Genomic DNA, 21824 nt, shown 5'->3' with positions numbered 1-21824 from the left:
CATCCATTCTCTGATCCCCACTGTCTGTTTCTGCAGCCCAACTACTGGGATAACTCCATTCCAACAGTGTATAACTTTTGTGACCCGCCACTCCATTGACCCTGTATATTTTTCATTGCCTGTCACTCCTCCTTCCTGTACCCTCTCCCCTCAGGCTCTCATTTCTCTTCTTTTTTTTTTTTTTTTTTAAAGATTTTTTTTATTCATTTGCAAGAGAGAGAGAGCGAGAGTGCAGAACGCAAATGCATAAGCGGGAGGGAGGGTCAGAGGGAAAGGGAGAAGCAAACTCTCCACTGAGCTAGGAGCCCTATGTGGAGCTTGATCCCAGGACCTGGAGATCATGATCAGAGCCCAGGCATCTGAGCCACCCAGGTGCACTCTCATTCTCTTCTTATCTATTTATATTCCATGCTCATCACTGTTTAAGTCATCCTTGATACACATCCCCCACGCTCCTTCTTTTCTCTCACTTCACTGACCTAACCCAGCCCAGTTAAACTCAGGAATGCACCTGAGCACTTGACCATGGGAACCAGCTGTGCTGACTGGCCCTGCTTTGAATCTATGACTGCAGATTTCAGATCGGTGTTTGAGAAATCCTGCTACATCCCCCTGGTAAGTTTGCTCATCATAGATCTCCAGCGTCTCCTCTCCTGTCCTTCTCAGCTGATGACCTGGCTGATCTTTGAGAGAACAGAAGACATTTCACTAGAACTGCTGCTTCTTCTCATCACACATCTCCCTGCCCACCTGTGTACCACATTACTACCTTCCCATCAGTAATAGTGATGAACTACCCCACTCCTTTCTGAGGCCAGCTGCCCCAGTTTTGTTCTGGGCCCCCAGCTCTCTTCACTAGCTTAAGTATTCCGGTCAAGAGTGATTCCCTCCTTTCCTCATTAGCAAATGTCCCTCACTGCTGATTAACTCCCATCACCACAGAGGCATGTGCCAAGAGCACTCATCTCCATGGAAGGAAAGAAAAGGTGTCTATTGACTCTGGCACCTCTACCTATCTTGTTGCTCTGCTCCCCTCCACAGCAAAATACCTCTCAAGAGTTGTCTTTATTGGTCCGCTATGTCACCTCCAGTCCACTCTTATTTTTCTTTATTTTTTTTATGAAATATATATATAAGAGAGCATATATAATATGTAGGCTTAGTAAAAAGGGAGATAAAGGTGGGATGCCTGGGTGGCTCAGTTGGTTGACCGTCTGTCTTTGGCTCAGGTCATGATCCCAGGGTCAGAATGGAGTCCTGGATTGAGCTCCTTGCTCAGCCAAGAGCCTGCCTCTCTCTCTGCCCCCTGCTTCCCCTGCTTGTGCTGGTACTCTACTCTCTTTGATAAATAAATAAATAAATAAATAAAATCTTTTAAAAAAATAAAGGGAGCTAAAGGTAATATCTGTGTCCCTACCACCTGAAATTGAATATTATTTATGTTTTGAACTCCTCCTGTATATTCTTCCCTTAGTGTGCCCTCTCCCCGCACTCTTGTGAATTTTTGCCATCATGCTCTTGTTTTTCTTTATAGTTTTACCATATGTGTGTGTATATCCCTAAATCATACATTTTTGTTTCGCCTCTTTTCAAACTTTACATAGATGGAATTTTATATTCTTTGATCACTTGCTTTGTCACTCACCTCAGGCTTTTTAAAAATTCCCTCCATAGTGTGTGTCATTCATTCATTTTCACTGCAGTGTAGTAGTCTACTATATGATCATATTACAATTTATTTTTCTATTTTACTGTTGATGGACACGTGGGTCATTTCTATACTTTTTGCTCTTACTAGCAATGCTGCTATGGACATTCTTGTACTTGGCTTCTGCTGTGTGTTTGTACAAGAATTTCTGTAGGGTATACTGAGGGGTGAAATTACTGGGTCTGTTTTATTAGATAGTCCCAAATTATTTCTAAAGTGTTTTCTATCAACTTATACTACTATACACGCTAGATGAAAGTTCATGTTCCTCCATGTCTTTGCCAAAACTTCGTACCATCTGCCATTTAAAATTTTTGCTAGTCTGATAGTTAATATCATCTCATTATGGTTTTCATCTGTATTTCCCTATTTACTAATCAGCTCCTTTTCAATGATTATAGACTTTCATGTTTCCTCTTCTTTGAAATGCCCTTTCTTTTCTTTTCTTTTCTTTTTTTTTTTTTTTTACCAGATGTATTCTGGATACTAATTCTTCAGGTGTGTATTATCATCTCCCACTTGTCAGCTTGCCTTTTTAACCGTTGTTATGGTGAGTTAATAGCGAACTTCTTAATGTTAGTGGATTAGATTAAACTAAGAAATTGCTGATAGGTGATGATTTTTGAATTACACAAACAACTTCATATGGCTCCTGAGGAGCTTATTAGAACACATTGCCGGGCCCCTTTGTAGAGTTTCTGATTCAGAACCTCTCTTGAGTTGTAGGTGAGAATTTGCATTTCTAGTAAGTTCCCAAGTGATGCTGCCGACCCAGGAAGCACACCACAAGAAAGTCTGCTTCAGCCCAGTCTGTCTTCTCAATCTCACCTTTCGCCAGTCCTCCCTCCACGGTTTCTTAGTGATTATAAAACCTAGCCCACCTCTCCTACTCAGCCCACCATCCTTTTTTCAAGGAAGTCCTTGACCTGTCAATCTTTTCTTGGCGCAGAGTTGCCTTAGTTGACTTTAACGGGTCTTCCCAGCCCTGGGTGTAGATGGCTGCTTGTGCAGTGCTTGCTATGTTAGTGAATGCCATTTTGTTCAAAGTTAACATGTAGCTTTTAAAATGTCCCAGTACCATTGATTAACTGCTTTGCTGTTTCCTTTTGGAGTGCACTGTGTATTGAAGTTATTTTGATGCAACATCAAATCATGAATCAAACCCTGTCTTGTCATGCTCCAGTACCAAGTCTCCTTCCACAAGCCCTCCTTTTTTTCATTCCAGGTTTCACTTTCAGTCTCTACCCTTTTCTGTCATGGGTTAGTCCCCCCCCCATCCCCAGTCCTGTATGTCACACCCATGTATTTTTCCAGAACATGCACAACAATCTCAAACATTTTAATCACAAAGCCTCACATAGGTAACAGAATAAAATACAAATGTTAAAAACAAATATTAAAAACAAATATTGAAGCCTTCCTTCTGGTTTATTTAGAGCAAGATTTCTGAGCAGTGACACCATTGACTTTTGGGGCTGGGTCATTCTTTGTTGTGTGGGGCTGTCCACATTGCCAACATTGAGGATTTTGGGCAGCCTCAGTGGCCTGTCCTCAAGATGCCAGTAGCAGCCTGCTCCCACCCCATGTGACATCCAGAAATGTCTACAGGCATTGTCGCATGTCCTTTGAGGGCAAACTATCCTCTGGTTGTAAACTGCTGATTTAGAAGCATCTCATGCTTAACTCCAGTTCTGATGGATTTCCTAATGAAATACTATCAGCTGCTTTGAGCCTTAACATTTCAACCCAAACCTCTTGAACCTTTCCCTTTTTTTCCCCCATTATATATTTCTCTTTTGTCTACAACGAAAGGAAAGGGTTATATTTTCATCATTGTTCTTTACTGATCCTCCGCCACATTTCTCCAAGACAAAAGGCACTTCCCACCAAAGACAGAGGCAGACCCAGGACAGACTTCAGATTCTTTTCCCGTCCTTCCTGCAAGTATTAATCTCACCATAGGATGGTGATAGCTACTGTGATTAATATACTTTTAACTGTAATGCGATTATAGAAAATCATGCCAAAATTGCTTGAGCTAAAACTTGACCTGCCCTGACAGAATGATGAAAACTCAGTACCATTCTCCCCGACCCCCACCCCCAACCCCCACGCTCCCCAAATAGTCTTGCTTCTTAATGAGTAAGAGTAGTTTAAGCTGCAATTATTTCCTCTTACACTGACTGTCCTTTTCACCCTGATTACTCTTTGGTTGTATAATGGGGAGATAGTTGCTTGCAGGCTAGCAAGGAGGTCTGGTGAATGGCAGCAATACATACTTGGAAAGAGTGCATTCCACTCTCAGCACAACCTGCCCAGACTGAATGCAGCTCGCAAGTGGAGTGCATAGAGCTTTTTATAATTTCGATTTGAAATGCCACTTTTCTAGTTTCTGTAGCTAAAATGGTAAATAATTTTGCAGGACTTTTTTTTTTTTTCAACTGCCTTTTTTTTTTTTTTTCCAGTTTGATGTTGCTGAGCCATCTTGAATTTACTTTTGCAAAACAAGACAATCATTTGTACCATTAGGGCCACTGTTCCTTTTTAGTTGAGTTTAGGAACCATCTCCAATTTAGCCTCTTTTGACGTGAGCAGAGCGTCTATTCATTCAAAGGGAACACCATGACACAGCTGGAGAATATGCATTGGGAATGTAGAGGGCATTGTCTCTATGTTTCCCAATTTCAGAAGCTCAGGGTTGCTTTACTTTCCAGACTATCAACCAAGCTCTGGGTTATTGGACACTTCTGTACATTTATAGTTCCATGTTCATTGAGATAACAACAACTCTGAAGCATTATAAGATCTACAAGTATCTTATGAGTCATCACACACACACAAAAGACTAAACAATAATAATGTTTTGTATAGTTTGAGGGCTAGGCAAATTCTATTTGTAGCTATTTATTTGAGAAGTATCAGTTCTTGTAAATAGGTATTTCGTAACTACCTAGTCAAAATAAATCCCTGCCTTGGTTCTCTGTAATTTTCTTTTAAGGCAAACTTAGACACCAGAACAGTGCTGAAACAGGGAGGAAGAATCTTAATTATGTGTCCCGTGGTAGATGACAAAGCACCTCCATATATACGATCTTGTTTGATTTTTAAAAAATTGGCACTACAGGCAAACAGAGAACGCTTGAGGCAGTCAATGGTTAAAATAAATAGCCAAAGACCTAAAGATTATATCTGGCTGGTGTGATTGGTTGGTTTGCTAATCAAAAGGAAAAGAAGGGTTTTGATTTGGTGGTGGTAGCTGTACAAACCAAGGCACTGGCTGCAAACCCTAGAAACACAGGAGAATGCCAGACAAAGGAGCCAGGCAACATGAAAACATAGGAAACGGGAAAGAAGAAAGACTAGGAAGTGAGACGGATGGACCATGGAGGTCACTGGAAAGAGAAGCAAAGACTTAAAACTAATGTGAAAAATGAGAGCATCAGTTACAGAAATTGGCAAAGGTAGGGGCAAAGAGACCAATGTAACTGAGCAGCCTTTCCACTGAGACACCTACCACTGAGAGCACCAGGCTCACAGAGCGATACACTCAGTACATGGTTGGTTCTAGACACCTTGGAGCTCTTCAAGTCCTACCATTCCAGCACAGAAACTGATCTTCTTAGTGAACCCCCTTCCCGAAGAAAGGTATGCATTACATCTGCAATTTTTCATGCACCGAGACCTTATGTGTTAGCTAAAGAAAGAAGTTGTTAAGTGAATTTTTCCCATAAAGGAAGTCTCTATGGAATCACACATTGTCTGATAGGGCTCACTAAATTTGACATTTCAATCAGATTTATCAGGAGACCTCATTTCTCTCCTGTGCTGTACAGTATATAAGAGTCAGCTAGAGTATAGTCACTTCATTATTGTATGAACCTTTTAGGATGAGAGAAGAGGTTAGATAATCCAAGATGGTAATGCAACCCACTGGGATTTATACTTGATTACTTACATTTGTATTTTGATATTGTACACTTAAGCCTTTGTATTATAACGATGTATTTACATCTGTCTTTTCTATTAGACTATCCATGTCTTGACTTCAGGGACCATCTTAGTCTCCAAAACTCAGAGCACAGTCTTAGGCAAATAGCTGGGGTTTAAGGTTAGCTGAATAAATAATTGAAGAAATAGATATATCTAGTCTGAGAAATCACTGTGAACAAAGTAATGCCTCCACACAGTGAAAACACAATCAGTAACACCTGGAAGGCTTAACTGCTTGCCTCTCAGACTGCTGCGAAACCCCCAACCTCAACCCAAGTACCCTACTGTAAAATCCTTCCCCAGAACAACGGAAGTGGTTAAGTGTTCAGGTGTCAAAATGCTACCCCGCTGGGCTGCAGGCCGCATACAAAGTTATATTACACTGAGTTTGAAATGCTAACAAAGCAAGTAATTAAGCTGAGTAAGTGCTAACTTGCTTGAAAGCAAGATTTGAAGCTGATAAACGAAAATGCTGATAATTAAGAGTTGATTATACAGCTTTGTTGTTTCTCTACCCTGCTAATAGCCTCTCATTCTTGGCATGTAATGATTTCTCCCCAACAAGGGAAAGGAAAAAAAAAAAACAAAAACCCAACCATCAATCTTCTCCACTTCTTCTCTCCCATCCAGAGTAAGACACAACTCTTTCCTTCCCTAAGCTCAGTCCTCCACCTGTGGCCTCCATCCTTTCCTCCTTTCTCTTCCAGCTCTGTATCTTTTACCTTTTCCTCTTCACTAATTTCTTTTCTGTTATAAGCACATCCAGGGGTTACCATTTTTTTTTTCTTTTTGACAGAGAGAGAGAGACAGCGAGAGAGGGAACACAAGCAGGGGGTGTGGAAGTGGGAGAAGCTGGCTTCCTGCTGGGCAGGGAGCCAGGTGCAGGGCCTGATCCCAGGACTCTGGGATCATGACCGGAGCCGAAGGCAGATGCTTAACGACTAAGCCACCCAGGTGCCCCCAGGGGTTATCATTCTTTAAAAAAATTTTCTTTTAAAGATTTTATTTATTTATTTGAGAGAGAGAGCATGACCAGGGAGAGGGGCAAGCAGACTCCCTGCTGAGCATGGAGCCCAACATGACGTGGGACTCAATCCCAGGACCCTGAGATCATGACCTGAGCGCCTCCAAAAAAATTTTTTTTAAAGCCAGCAGATGCGCCTGGGTGGCTCTGTTCATTAAGCCTCTGACTCTTGGCCTCTGTTTGGGTCTTGATCTCAAGGTCCTGAGTTCAAGCCCCGAATTGCGCTCCATGCTGGGTGTAGAACCTACTTAAAACACACACACACACACACACACACACACACACACACACACATTAAAAATTTAAAAAAATAGTAAAAGCAAGCCAACAAATGAGAGTGTGAGAATCTTCCCTTTTGCTGCATCCTGTGAAGCCTCTACCATCTTTCTCCTCTGCATCCCTGAAGCTCTCGAAAAGGAACCCGCATCCCTTCATCCTCAGCTTGATTGCTGATTGCTTCTTACACTCTGATGAAGCTCTTTCAAAAGTTATCGATATATTCTAAATTGTCAGATTCCACAGTCTTCATTTTCCTTGATGTCTGCAGCACTTCACGTTGTTGACCTGCCCCTCTTCTGAACTGTGTCCTTATGTGGCTGCCATGACATGTTCCCTTTGTGGCTTTCTTCTCACTCCCCTTATTCCCTTCTCTTCCTCTCTCCTTCCCTCCCTCCCTTCCTTCTTTCTTTCTTTTCTTCCTTTCTTCTGATAAGAGAGAAGAAAAAAAAGAGAAGAAGCTAGTATTTATTGACATTTAAAATAAATTATATGCCAGGTATTGTACCAAATGTTCAAACATTATCTCTTTTTATCCTCACATCAACCCTCGGATATAAATATTATTCCCGTTTAAAATTTTATTCACTCACTCATTTATAATTGTGGTAAAGTGCACATAATATAAAATCGGCCATAGTAACCGTTTTGAAGTGCGCAGTTCAGTGGCATTAAGTACCTTCACACTGGTGTGCAACCATCTCCACCATCCATCTCCAGAACTTTCATCTTGCAAGATATTAAACATCAACTCCCCAATCACCTATTTCCCCCAGCCCCTGACAATCACCCTTCTACTTTCTGTTTCTATAAATTTGACTACTCTAGGTATGTACCTTCTATAAGTGGACTCACACAGATTTCACTTAGCATGATGTCTTTGAGGTTCATCCATTTGGAGCATATGTCAGATTTTACTGCATTTTAAAGGCTGAATAATAGTCCATTGTATGTAAATGTCACATTTTTATGAATTTTTAAGCATGTTTATTCATCTTTTCATTGATTTTTCCCGTTTATAATGGTGAAAATATGGCTCAGATGAGTAAAATAACTGATCAGGTCAACAGCTTTTCCCCATGGGAAAGCCTTCTTCTAAATTCTATCCTTAGTTTTCTTTCTTCTCTCTCCCACCCTCTCCACTCTCTCTTTCTCCCTCCTTCCTGTCTTTGCTGATCTTATTCCACATTTTGTTTATTTATTTATTTATTCCACATTTTAAATTATAATCTCCACATGGATGCTTCTCAAATGTATATTCTAAATATAATCTTGGTGCTGAATATAGTTCATATATCCAGTAGACCCACCGGATTACCCCTCTGGTGCCTTTGAGTCACCATGCAAGCCAGTCATCATTTGGTCCTCAAAACAGGCTTGCTATTCTGACACCCCTGTGTTGTAATGATGCCACAAATTCCCCAGTCACCTGGACCCTAAACCTCCAAGTCATCCTTGAGCCTCTTTCTTATTCCCCAATTCACCTCCATAAAGTCCTGTCAGTTGTGCCTCCTAGTCCTTTTTTTTTCTTTTTAAGATTTTATTGATTTTTTTTTGATAGAGAGAGACACAGGGAGAGAAGGGAAACAAGCAGGTGGAGTGGGAGAGGGAGAAGCAGGCTTCCCGAGGAGCAGGGAGCCCGCTGTGTGGCTCAATCCCAGATCCTGAGATCATGACCCAAGCTGAAGGCAGACGCTTAACAGCTGAACCATCCAGGCGCCCTGCCTCCTAGTTCTTTTGCTACACATTGCAGCCTCTCTGTCCCCATAGATGAGGTCCTTAGTCAGGTGGATGTAAGATCTTGGGTTGGATTCAACCCCCAGCTTGGCCACTCCCTGACTTGGAAAGACGAGAGGGTGTTGGGGTAGTCACCTCACCTCACTGAGCTTCAATTTCCTCATCTGTGCAAGACAGCCCAAAGTGCAAGGTATTTCAGTCATTAAATATGATAATACTTATAAATAGCCCAGCACGGTGCCCAGTGTTTAGCGGATGCTAAATAAATGGTGATTCTTAATTCTGTCTTTCTACTTCTAGTTTACTAGCCTTCTTCCCTTACAAGGATTTTTCTCTCCCAGTATTTAGTTACTTGTAGGAAACAAACCACTGCCTTTTAGTATTATGTTTTATTTTACAGTGCCCTCGATTCTGTATACCAACCAGAGGACGGTGATTGTGTTCAGAGTTGGTCCTTCATATTTGTGTTTGCGATTTAATTTGACATTTTAAATTCCTAAAACAATCTTGGAAGGGATTTCCATCTGGTAGACTGCCTCATCAAAATTGTCTTATACAAAACGATTGCAACCTGCAAGATTTATTGAGACCAGTCTCATTTTTTAAAAGATTGCTATGAAGTCAGTGAAGTGAGATTTCCATGATTGGAGGGAATCTAATACCTCAGTTGGAGGGAATGATGGAGGGGCAGCATGAGCTTATTCATAGCTTTGAGTGTGCCAGGCGTTTTAACTAGGATAAGTGGAGTCAGCAAATATCCCCACGCCCCCATACACATCCCAAAACAGAATTTGGCAACTAAACAGGCAGACTTGCGCATTTTCAGCATAAGGGACACCTGGGTAGGAGACTGTCTTCGGTTCCTAGAATAAGGGTTCTCAGGAAAATTAAATCCCAACTTCCTCATCAGCAGTCTGCCCTCCAGGGAGCTGTCCAGAGTAGCCGAACCACGTCTAGCAGCATTGAAAATAGGAATTCCATGTATGGATCCTGAACAGACTGTATCCTTTACCTAGCTGGATTGCTGGGTCTTAGAAAACCCATTAACAACAATCACAAAACCTCCAGACAATCCTTGAGTATTTTGGAGAAAGATTTTAATAACTATGCATTGAAAAATTAGACTTCAGATTGATCCTTTCCTTTAATGCTTTGGAATGGCAAGCAAGTAGGTAGTGAGAATGGAAATGGTGCTAGTTCCCCCATCTTGTTTTAGACATCAGGCATAGTCATCTCTATAGTTGTCTAAATTTAACTCGGTGTTCCCTGAGATTGCTGCAAAGCCTGCAAAGTTGCTTGTTCATCTGTGAAGAGCACGGCCACCCTGGGTATGACGCTCTAGTCTCAAGCTAATGGTTCAGACATGTCTAAGATGGCCAATCTATCCAAACACTTGGGTTGGATTCATTACTCCTGCCTCATTCCTGAAGTATGTAATCAAATTCTAAAAACCAATTGCTTGGGTGTTTTGTTTTTCTTTTGCCCAGCAGGTTTTACTCGGCCAAAGCAGACCACACTATTCAGTGGATAATGGCAGCTCACGAGCTACCTTCTGATGTTTGTGTTTTATTTTTTCCCCATGAGTAAGACTGTAAGTGTGAATGCTCATATATTGTATTTTATTTTTCTTCTGATAGCCTCCCTTCCCATCTCTTCTCAGCCTTTTTCTTATGAACCCTAAGAATGGCAGTCCCTGGAAATCTATGTTTATGTTTTATGAAAATGGCAGACTCCACTACTCACTTCTATTTTCCCATAACTATCTTGCCATGAGTCCGGTTTTTCTCTCATTCTGCTTGAGAATTTTGGTTCTCTGGTCTCCACAATGAGTTGAAAATCTCCGGGAAATCAGTAGTGGACTGGGTTTGAAGTTGGTTTGTCCCAAGAGAATCTTTTTTTTTTTTTTTAAAGATTTTATTTATTTGACAGATGGAGGTCACAAGTAGGCAGAGAAGCAGGCAGAGAGAGAGGAGGAAGCAGGCTCCCTGCTGAGCAGAGAGCCCCATGTGGGGCTCGATCCCAGGACCCTGGGATCATGACCTGAGCCGAAGGCAGAGGCTTTAACCCACTGAGCCACCCAGGCACCCCTGTCCCAAGAGAATCTTAACAGAGTTTTCCTTCTATTTCCGTATGAATCAGAGTCTTCAAACTCTTTTGCCCTAGGCTGGCTATTAGAGTTGGGTCATGGAGTTCAGAATGAAAGTATGAACTCAGAAAATTCAGATGCAAGTTTTTGGGGGTGGGTGGTGACAAATCTTTAAGAATATTGTAACCATCATGGTGACTTGGTGGCTCCGTCAGTTCAGCGTCTGGCTCTTGATTTCGGCTCAGGTCATTATCCCAGGGTTGTGAGATTGAGCCCTATTTTGGGCTCTGTGCTGGGCATGGAGCCTGCTTAAGATTCTCTCCCTCTCTCTTTGTCCCTCCCCCCTTTCTAAAAAAAAAAAAAAAAGAATATTGCAACCATGTATCTGACTAATTTCTTTTGCCCCTGCCCCAGCACCCTAACATAGTAAAATAAAATTTTATAAATGTGGCTCAAGATCTGACAATTGCTCTATCTTATATCAGGTGGCTGCCACACTCTCAACCATCTCCCCCAACCCCACCTCATGCCTTTTCTTTCCACTCTGTGTGCCTGCCTCAAAGCAGAGGGTTCAGGAATAAATGGATCACCAAAAGGAAGGGCAACAGTCTACGAACTTCGGAGCGAAGAACTGTAAAGTGGCCAGGACTCTGATTACCAGTCAGGCTTCCAGATGGTTTATTAATGAAGCAATGCATTATCCACAAGGGGCAAGAAATGCCATTAGTGTTTCACTCTAGGCGCGGAAGTTCCTATTTAAGGAAAAGTAAATGCATAGCATGTGCCATGTCAGAAAACTAATTTTAATGTTAACAATGAGGTGAGTATTCTTGTGGCGAAGAGAAAATATTCCAGCCTTCATTGCCTTCCGCAAATCAGTTGCTGGAAGTAAACGAGGTGTGCTATTTCAGTACCAACTTAGCAATACCTCTGCTCTATTATCAGCAACATGCACCGTTGGTTCATGGCGGAATGCAAGCCACTCTTGTCTGTGAATAAGCATCAGGCTGACTGTGCAGGAAGATAATTGCTCTGCCTGCACTTCCTTTGGCACCTACTGATCTCTGCTAAGTGGTTAGTAAAACATTTTTTGTAGGAATGTCAAGCACTTCGGAAAATTTGAAGGACTTCGTTTCATATTGTTCTTTTTCTCCTGTCGAAGTTTGAGGGAAAGTTCCCGCAAAGCCGTTCCGGTGCTGCCATTCCTCCTGGCCCATCTTGGCTGGTAGGGTGCCGCCGCATCTGTGCCTGGCTTCCCTTCAAGGGCGCTTTCTTTGGCGTTTCCCTGTGACACCGGCTGGGTATGTTGTGGGATATCAAGTGACCGAATTCAAATGGACGGCAAATTCACTAAAGTGAAAATGATTGTGGTAGTTCTCTCATTTCCCCCCACCGTGTATGTAAAACTGACTTTTAAAGTGTTTAGTGGATAACAGAGCACGTAAGGTCAGTACTAGCCATGGCGGCCATGGCTATTATTTTCCCTTTTCATGGGACGGTGCTCAGCAAAATGAGATTGTCACACTCCTTTTTTTTTTTTTTTGAGAGGACGGCGACAGACAGTTAAAAGCCTCTTCATGTAAGGATGTTATTTCATAAAGACACCAGCACTGGATTATCCCCTTCACTTTAAACTTCTGCCAGCTTGTACAAAGAGATAAAACAAAATAGCCCCGGTCCCAGGGGTGGGGAAGTGCCGGCCAGCTCAGCCTGGGTCCGCAAGCTTTCATTTTGATTAGTCACATGTGAGGAAAATTCACTTAGGCTGAGAGGTAAATTTAATACCAGTTATGCCCATGCTGTTCATATCACAACCATTTTCACATGATGCCACTTAATTCCCTCAGAAGCAGAAAGGTAAATCGGTGGCTGGCCAGCAAAGGTGTCACAATGCATTAAGAACAGGACTCGCTGCAGGGGATAATGGTTCTGATTGCTGTTGACTCATGTCCCCACCAACCGCCTCATGTAAAATAAGTGACATTTAAAAGACATCAAGATGTGAGAAGAGGTAAGGGAGAGAAAAAGAAAGGGAGAGGAGGGGAAGAAGTTGGCGCCGCCAAACTTGCCACCCAAACGCGCCGTCTCTCTTCCTCCCTAAATGATGGGAAATGATAACTCGACATGCCATGGGTGACCTGCGCGAAGCTTTTAACTTCCTGTCTTGTGTTTTTAGAGAAAAATCTGTACAATTGCTTCTGGGAACTGCTCCAGCATGTTATCATTTATTTCCAATTTAATTTTTTTTTAAGTTTTATTCTTTTGCCCTCACATATCAGTCTATTCATCTCTTTAAAAGCTTTAGGCTGAATCAAGTTAGGCAGTGGTAGACAACAAGAGGCAGTCTACTTTCTGAAGGCCCATTTATGTCTATTTTTATAAAGAGAATCAAACTCCAGTTTACAGTAAGCATATGCTTCAGTTGACATCTGTTTCTAAGACTTGGACGCTTTGTTTGCATAACAGTCACCAATAAATGGCCTTGTTTTAAGTCTGCTCACTGAGTTGTATGTGGGTTGTTCAGCTGGGGATTTCAGTCGCAGCTGATCCCCTACCGCTCATAGCTGATAGGAAGGGGGAAAATCCGAGAAGCCCAGTCCTATTTATTAATGCAGATTTTAACATTCTCAATGAACCACTTATCCAGTGCGATTCGGCAACCAAATCCTTATTTGCTCAGGCAGAGGAGGGGGTGTTCTTCAAAGTGCTGAATTAAAGCTTACCAGCTTTTTTTGTTGTTGTTTTTTTTCTTTTCTTTTCTTTTTCTTTTTCTTTTCTTTTTTTTTTTTTTTTTTGGAGGTGGGGTGGGGGAGAAGGGGAGAGAGCAAGGCCTTTGCATCAGCCGGTCTCTGATAATTCGGAGCACAATGAGATTGAATCTTTATGCATCATAAACCAAGCTTATGTTGAATGAGTTCAGTGTTCACTAAGATTATCGGACATTTATCGTGCTCCAAATGCAGGCTTTTTGTGCAAAACATCTTCACGATTTTTATTCAGCACTGCTTACACGTCAATTTAGAGTTTGGTGGAACAAGGTTGTGTTTCCTTCGCTCAATGGTTTTGTTTCGTTTTAAAGCATACCCGATGCCACATGTGTGCACAATATTCAAGTATTTCAAGATGTCCATGTGACTATCTTTAGGATCATTAGTGCTAATTAAAGAAGTTACTACTTGTGGTAAGCTGCTTCAAAAACAAAGCTAATCCTCAGGCTCCCTAAGTCTGCCCTTTCTCCCCCTGCCCCCTTGAAGGCATGCCAACAGTTAAAAATATTAAAAGTCTGAGGACAGAATCTATGTGCCCTTGAAAGTAAACCTGATCAGTAGGGAGCTTTGTTTTAATTCGCATATTTACACAGAGGAGATCTAACTTTAATGTATTTGAAAATACAGCGTTCGCCAACAGTGAGCATACTGAACTTTTCCCCCTGAATTATTGTATAATATTGTATAATATTCAAGTAATCGCTTATGAAATGTGTAACATTTTTTCGAGGGGATTTACATATCAACTTTTCCTAGTGGAATCAACAACAGTAGCATGAAATGTATCTACTCCATTTACTCTTATCCAGTGCTCCTACTTTCTTTTCCCCTTTAATTTTTATATATGGTAAAAATTTCATTGAAGAGAGATTTCAGATGACAGGACTGTAATTTTAAACCCAATAGAAGAGGTGTAAGCAATTTGAGCTTAGTTGAAGCATAATCTTAGGTTGTCAAGAAGAAACCCATTCTCCCTATGCTAATCAATCAGTGTATCAACCAACCAATCATCTCTTCAGCTTAGCATATATCCTAAGGTTTGATATATCTATTAACTGCCCATCATGCAGCTGGTCTCTGGATGATGAGATTCCCCCTATCTTGGCATTTGGCGGCAGACGACTGAGCTATCACAGCCTCAGATAAATACCAAAGTGGAGATTTCAATCCCGTTCCTGAGTGCAGAGACAATCCAGAAACGTTGAAAATATTCTTAACAGAGAATACGCAGAAAATTACATTTCTCGACACAGTGGTGTGAAAATTGTATATATTACATGATTTCCCCTCCCGAGACACAACAAAATAAAATAAAATTACTTTTATTATGACTGGAATGCTGGTAATCAAAAGAATAGCTGGAATCTGATGCAAACTCTTAATTGTAAGAGAAAGCACATGGAGATATTTGAGTAAGCGAGAATAATGACCGGGGAGATAACAAATTTCCTGAAAGCAAACAGAAGACCAATTTTATAAAACAAAGCACGTAATCATTGTAATTCTGGAGAAAGGGGTCACCATTTCCGAAGAGTGTTCATTGCCTCCTGGCCTCAAGTCAGAGGTTCTGATATTAGGGGCCTGCAGCTGAATGGATGTATCTCTAGCCCCTTCCTCCAGCCAGTAATGTTGGGACATGGTTTGGGGACAGTGAGTATTTCTATAAAACTGTTCATTGAGAAATAGAAACCAAAAGGCTTAGATTTGCTTCCTAAGAGTCTGTGAAAATGTTGAAATTGGAACGAGGAAGATTCATTTCTTCAAACACTGATTTCCACCTGGAAGGTAAAAATCCTTCCACAAAATGCGAATTCAACTGATGATGTCTTTCCTACACTATTGCTCAAGTCTCTCATTCCGAAAAGAGAACCATGGTGAGGTGTTGGGGAACTGAGGTTCTAACTGAAGCTCGGCCCCTGACTAGCTAAGGCTAAGCAAGCCCCTTAATTCTCTGGGCCTTACTTCATAAATCAAGATTTCTCTGACGCTCCTGTGAAAAGTAATAAATAACTAGTCTCATGATGTGCAAACATTGTTATATATTATTCCAAAAGGTTCTCGTTTTCTGTGTCGATGATGGCATGAACCTAGACCTCTACTGTAGTATTGGCTCAGCCAAAACCTCTTTGGTACTATTGAGCAACATAAACAAATGAAAAATATCCCAGCCCAAATACAATGGTCTGGGTTTGCAGTCCTTTTTTCAATCATTTGTTGCGGATGGAGCCAAGGAGGAGGAATGATGGAGTTCACGGTAACATGAACTCTTTGCTGCTGGAGAGAGAAGGAAATCTGCTTTCTGTCCTGAGAAGTCCAGCATGAGTCCATAGAGACCGTGATGACTTCTCCACTCCCAGCAACTCAGCCCGTGCACTTTGATCTCGGCTTAAAAACACTCGTGTGTCCTGGTGTGAAAGGGACTGCAACAATATAACAGCTCTAGAATTTTGTATTTTTCTCAACAGAAAGATAATTGTGGTGTCAAGTTCAGAGCCAGAGTTCAGTTTAAATAGTATATTTTCAAGGCCCTTCTCAAAGAGTTGTGATTCTCAGAGAATACACTTTGCTATATGGGTTAAGGTCACAAATTTTATCAAAGCCAAAAAAAAAAAAAAAGGTCTAAAATTTAAAAAGGAGAAAGAAAAGAAAGAACCATTTTCTCTATCTCAAGTCACTTAAAGGGCCCATTCTGGGACTCATTCCAGGTTACTATGATTAGAGACCTGCCTGTTTGTAGATATCCACAGATAAACCCAGATATGAGCACTCATGACATGTGCTCTGCTGAATGAGGCAAAGGGATTGATTTAGAGAGAGATGGCCTATTGAATGTGGATTCTTTGTTGCCGGCCTAGAACCTTGTAAGCATGCACCTTTCAGGCCCAGGACAGCCTTACTCCCCAGAGCATCTATCCTGTCTTCTGGTGATAATTGTCCTGCCAGCTCTGCAGATTGTGGATATAGATTAAGAAACTGAGCAAAAGTGGATTGAGTGCAATTAGAAACTTATCCACACAAGAACTGACCTGTGATTGCATTTACAGCTGGAATCAGGTGTGGAGGAGACACATTATAGAGCTCAACATTCGATGTTGTAGAAAAAGAGAAATTCACTTTCTATTTTTGTGATTTCCAGGTTTAGAACATTTGGCTACTGTGATACATGAATTCAGCACGCCTTCACATGCATTGTGTAAACAGGCCACAGAGAAGTCAGACAGGCAGTGAGCTCCCTTGCCCTCAAGGGGTTTATGTTCAAAGATAACAAAGACATCAAAATGATGGTGTAAAACCTTGAAGGAGGTCTCAGCAAAATTTCTTTACCAGGGTGTGACTGATGTTGGTTCTTCTATTATGAATTCTTTTAAATAGAAAACAGAGGCTAAACCTTTAGTGTGGATCGAAGGGAGAAGTAGGAGAGACAAGATGGGTAGAAGCGACACTGGAGGAACCAAGGGAGGGAAGAAAGGATGAAGCAAAGCAGGTGCTCCACTGGGGCCATGGCTGTAAACTGTCTGGTTCTGGTGGTCCTGGGTACATTTAAGGGAGGCAATTCTTTCCACTTAGTATGTACTGGGGCTAGAGAGGGAGTGTTCACTCAATCATCAGACACTAAGCATTGACCACTGTCTTAGTGTATGCCAGCACAACAAAATGCCATAGACTGGGTGGCCTTAACAACAGACATTTATTTTCTTGCAGTCTGGCAACCACCCACTGGAGCTATAGAGTGTCTCCCCAGAGGCGTCTTTTCCTACTTGCTGTTGGAGAGATGACGATTAACCAGTATGTAGCCCATGAATCTTTGCAGGATTCTAGAAGCATTGTGCCCGGCCATTAAGCAGTGGAGCAGAGGAAGGAAGAAAGCATGCACAGAGAGTAGAGGGTGCGTAGTGAATGCTTTATAAACACTCTGAATGGGTGAAAAATAATGACCTCTGACTTCTTTGTGGTTCTTAACTCATGCTGCCACAAGATCAGTTATAAGGTCCATGTCACACTGTGATATGAAAGTATTAATTGAATAGGGGCAATCAGAATTTCTATGTGAATAATGACTTAGAAATAATATTCTGCCCATTCAATAATGGAATGGGGAACCAGTGCTTTGCTGGGCTACACAGTTCCCTTGGCGGGGTCAGATTTTTTTTTTTTTTTAAACTGTGAGTTACATGCATTTTCTGTCCTCTTTTAATTCTTAAATCTGATATGAATTTCTTTAGCGTAACTTAAGAATAAGGAAGAAAATTAAGGGAAGGAAAAGATATGATAGGTGCTAGTATTATCCTTTGGGTTTAATTTTTGACTTCAAATAGATACCTGCATCAGCTCTCCTCTTGAATAGGAACACTCCCATTATATGGTGAGTGCTGTGAAGTGTGTAAGCCTGATGATTCACAGACCTGTACCCCTAGGGCAAATAATACATTATATGTTAGTTAAAAAAGATTAATAAAAAAAATTTTTTAAAACCTGAATCTATGAATGTGGTTTAAGGTGAACCTACCTGTGTCAGTTTCTTAGTCTTGATAAATGTTAAGATGGTGACAATGAGATAAACCAGGTAGAGGGTTTCCAGCAACTCTCTGTACTATGCCAGCAACTTTTTACTCTTCCGTAATTCTAAAATTACTCCAAAACTAAACATTTCTTTTTAAAACCCAGGTATGTGTGTTTTACAGTGAACATATTTGAATAAAAAAGCCCTTAGCTTTCATTTTCAGGAGCATTTTCTCAGTGTTTCTGCAAGTGAATGTTCATTTAAATTTGACATCCTGAGACGCTGATGGCTAACCCTACATTTGTGTACACATCAAACAGGTCCCTAGCCGATCATTTAATGTTCACTTATCTGCTCTCGAATCAAAAGAAGAGGAGGATTTAGAATTATCTGATTTTTTTGGAATGGCCCCAGCACTAAAGTAAAATAAAATAAAATGAAATGAAATGAAACAAAATAAATCTCTTAGCATTTTCACTAATCAAATCATACTACATCTCATGATAAGTTATTTGGAAGTTTGTGTTTTATATAGGTTTGCCGTGTGGTATATTCTCAATCATGTAAGAGTGTCTAGTGGTTACTGTATTAGAGGCTGCCCAAACAAAATTGCAAAACTTTTCTCCAAAGTGTGATAATTCTTGGCTACACTAGTAAACAGTTTGACATGTGTTTAAACATGATTTGGTTTTCTTAAAGGTATGTCTAATGAAGTGTGTGACTGTATAATGGAGGAGACGGTATTTGATTTTTAATTTTTATGTTCGTTTCCTCTGTGTTCTCTGCCCATTTGATTTTTTTTTTTTTTTAAACGAAGAGGTAACAGAAAAGTGTGCCTCTGTCTGTATCACTGTGCTTACCGCATTGTTTTGGTGATGTTTTTGTACCCATCTTTCCTCCTGAAGAGTGAACTCCTTGAGAGTAAGAAAGGTGGCCTCAGTATCTCACCCAGTTCAGTCCACTGGAAGGATTCAGTAAATATTTGTGTGAATGAATGAATGAATGAATGAAATCACTTTCAAATGAATTACTCCCGTTTCAAAGGGGACTAAGTAACTGCCTCTTGATTTGCTCTCTTTCCTGCCCTTGTTTTAAGATGGTCTCACAGTTTGGGCTGCTTTTTATCATTGCTATCATTCAGCTATGTACACTCACCTTTCAGATTCGTAAAAAGTATTTAAAAGAAAGAGAAATTGTTCGTGTTTCAAAACCTATTATAATGCATTTTCAAATATGTTAGACACATCTTTGTTAAAATTAAACCAGGGATTGGTTTTGTGCGAATAGCCCTATATCCTTACAGATGCTGTGGATGGATGCATCTAAGCTGCTTATTATATTGATGGGTTTTGCTGCTCTGCAGCAAATGAAAACAGGCAGCTGCTTCCTCCATCAAAGCAAAAAGCAGCCTGAGTTTTTATTAACTGAGCGTTCATTTCTTCTATTGCCAAAATTCTTACACAAAACAAAAGAGCAGTTTTAGCACATTATTGCTTAACTAGACATGAACAACTGACAGCAAGTGATAAGCCTGTCTGCTTTTCACAACTGGTAATCATTTTTGGAATAGATGTTTTAATATAGTTGAATATAAATTTTGTAATTTACATCTACAATGGTACGTAAATTTATAGATCCAGTTTGTTGCAGGAGAATGAAGGCTATAATCACAAAAGCCTTTCCCAGTGTTGTTTAATTTTTAATGACTATTTGAAAACTGGGGAAGGAAAATGAAATCAAATTCATTTCTTTAAAAAATACAAAAAGGTGTTAAAGACAATCACACAAGTTGGTTGGAGCCATTTGTGGATGGCCCTGACAGAGCGAGACCGCTGTGTTTACAGGCAGGACGTGCTTCGCACTCTATTTCCACATTAGTTGCAGTGAGCTGCCCAAGTTTGGACAGCGGCAGAAATTTCTGGAGAGCAGACCATCGTGTTTCCTTTGTATCAATGAATAAGGATGAGCAGGGAGCCCGGAAGGACAGACCCAGGCCATTTTGCACAGCTGAGCTTCTCTGCCAACTCACATACATTTTTTTTTAAGCCGTCTGAATATCACACATTTACTTTCAGATAGGATGGCAGAGAGAGAGGGGTTTGTTTAAAGTGGGTTGAGACCACCTCTGCATGCTGAGATGTTGCCATATTTACTGAGTCAATTTGCCTAATGGTGTTTTTCCTTTTGGAATTTACTAATGGCGAATCCTGCTGTAAGAAGGGGTGGCGGTCCTCCTCCTTCCACCATCCCATCACAGGCCTGAGGGGAGGAACGTGGAGGGAAGGCAGTTTTGAAACACTGGAGCGCACCCCTTCCAAATAATACTGCTAAATAATTAAGTTCTGCCTAACAAGACTAATACCAGGGCCGTTTAATAGATGTGCTCTGCTTTGGCCCCTGTGTCATGTACCCCCGGAACACCATTTTCTCTCCTTTCCTAAATGTGCCGAGCACGCAGTTCACATGGAACGCAAGGCTTTCTGCTTGTTTAGAATCTATTTCTCATGTTTACCTAGAAGTAAGATGAAGCTGGACTCCAAGGCAGAAAGCTACTTTAGAAATCAAGTTCACAGGGTGCCTGGCTGGCTCAGTCAGTAGAACATGCAATTCTTCATCTTGGGGTTGTAAGTTCGAGCCCCACGTTGGGTATAGAGGTCAAAAATAAAAAAATTTCCAAAATAAAATCTTGGGGGAGAAAAAGGAATCAAGTTAATCTATCATAGGTGACTAAGAGGGAGTTTCACTCTCCTTACTTCGGTGTGCCATGTAACAAGTGTGTGTCTGTGTGAGTGAAGGGACTCCTTGCCTAAGATAAAGAACAATGACAATTATGTCTAATATTTTCTTCTTCCACTTTATTTGGCACACTGCTGCTTCCTCATGACCAAGACACAACACAGTCCTATTTTATTTTATTTTATTTTTTTAAAAGATTTTATTTATTTGACAGACAGAGATCACAAGCAGGCAAAGAGGCAGGTGGAGAGAGAGGAAGGGAAGCAGGCTCCCTGCTGATGCGGGGCTTGATCCTTGGGATCATGACCTGAGCCAAAGGCAGAGGCTTTAAGCCACTGAGCCACCCAGGTGCCCCAACACAGTCCTATTTTAAAAGGGAAAAAGGGTGACCTCATCAAAATGATAGCCTGATCACCCCACTCTGAGGACACTGGGCACAGCAAGTTCTTGAAGGAGTGTGTTATTGGGAGTAAAACTGGCAATGAAAATCTGCCTCATTTTTTCTTTTTCTTCTTCTTTTTTAAACTATGAGAAAGATGTGCTGTGTTTTTGGGGGAACCCAGGCCATGTTTATTCTCTTGCTAGGAGCTCTCTGGGTCCAGCCTTGCTAGAATAACTATTTTCACTTTCTGATATCCTCTCTGACCAGTGGGGTTAGAGCATTACCTGGCCTAGGCCCAGAGAGATCGCACAAGGAAATGTTCTTCTACCTGTGCTTTCAGACTTCGGGAAAATTTCTGCCCCAAAGGTAGTTTGTTACCCTGACAAGGAGGAAATATGAACAAAAAACAAGAAAAAGGAAAAAAGCAGCATTTATCTGAGAACCATGCTCCATACCGAAGAAAAATTGTACTTGAGGAGGTTGTCTGTTATTAATATGCTGGATTAGCTAAATAATAACACTGTTGCCACTAGAATACACAGATGTCGAGCAGTCTCTTTTCTGAAGCTGTAAGATTGAATTAACAAAGGCAGTGCTAATTCAATTAAAATAGACA

The 21824-nt window shown here is 41.0% G+C and overlaps 1 protein-coding gene across 1 annotated transcript in view; it reads left to right on the top strand.

The window, feature by feature from the left end:
• The window catches only part of LOC111155906 (calmodulin-lysine N-methyltransferase), a 376866-nt gene that overhangs the window by 285319 nt on the left and 69723 nt on the right, over positions 1–21824 (top strand). The window lies entirely within an intron of this gene.

This window comes from Enhydra lutris, unplaced genomic scaffold (assembly GCF_002288905.1).
Source record: "Enhydra lutris kenyoni isolate GAN:26980312 unplaced genomic scaffold, ASM228890v2 scaffoldscaffold44, whole genome shotgun sequence".
In the NCBI taxonomy this organism is placed as follows: Eukaryota; Metazoa; Chordata; class Mammalia; order Carnivora; family Mustelidae; genus Enhydra; species Enhydra lutris.
The sequence above is the reverse complement of the archived record's forward strand: the minus strand, read 5'-3'. Positions and strand labels throughout refer to the sequence as shown.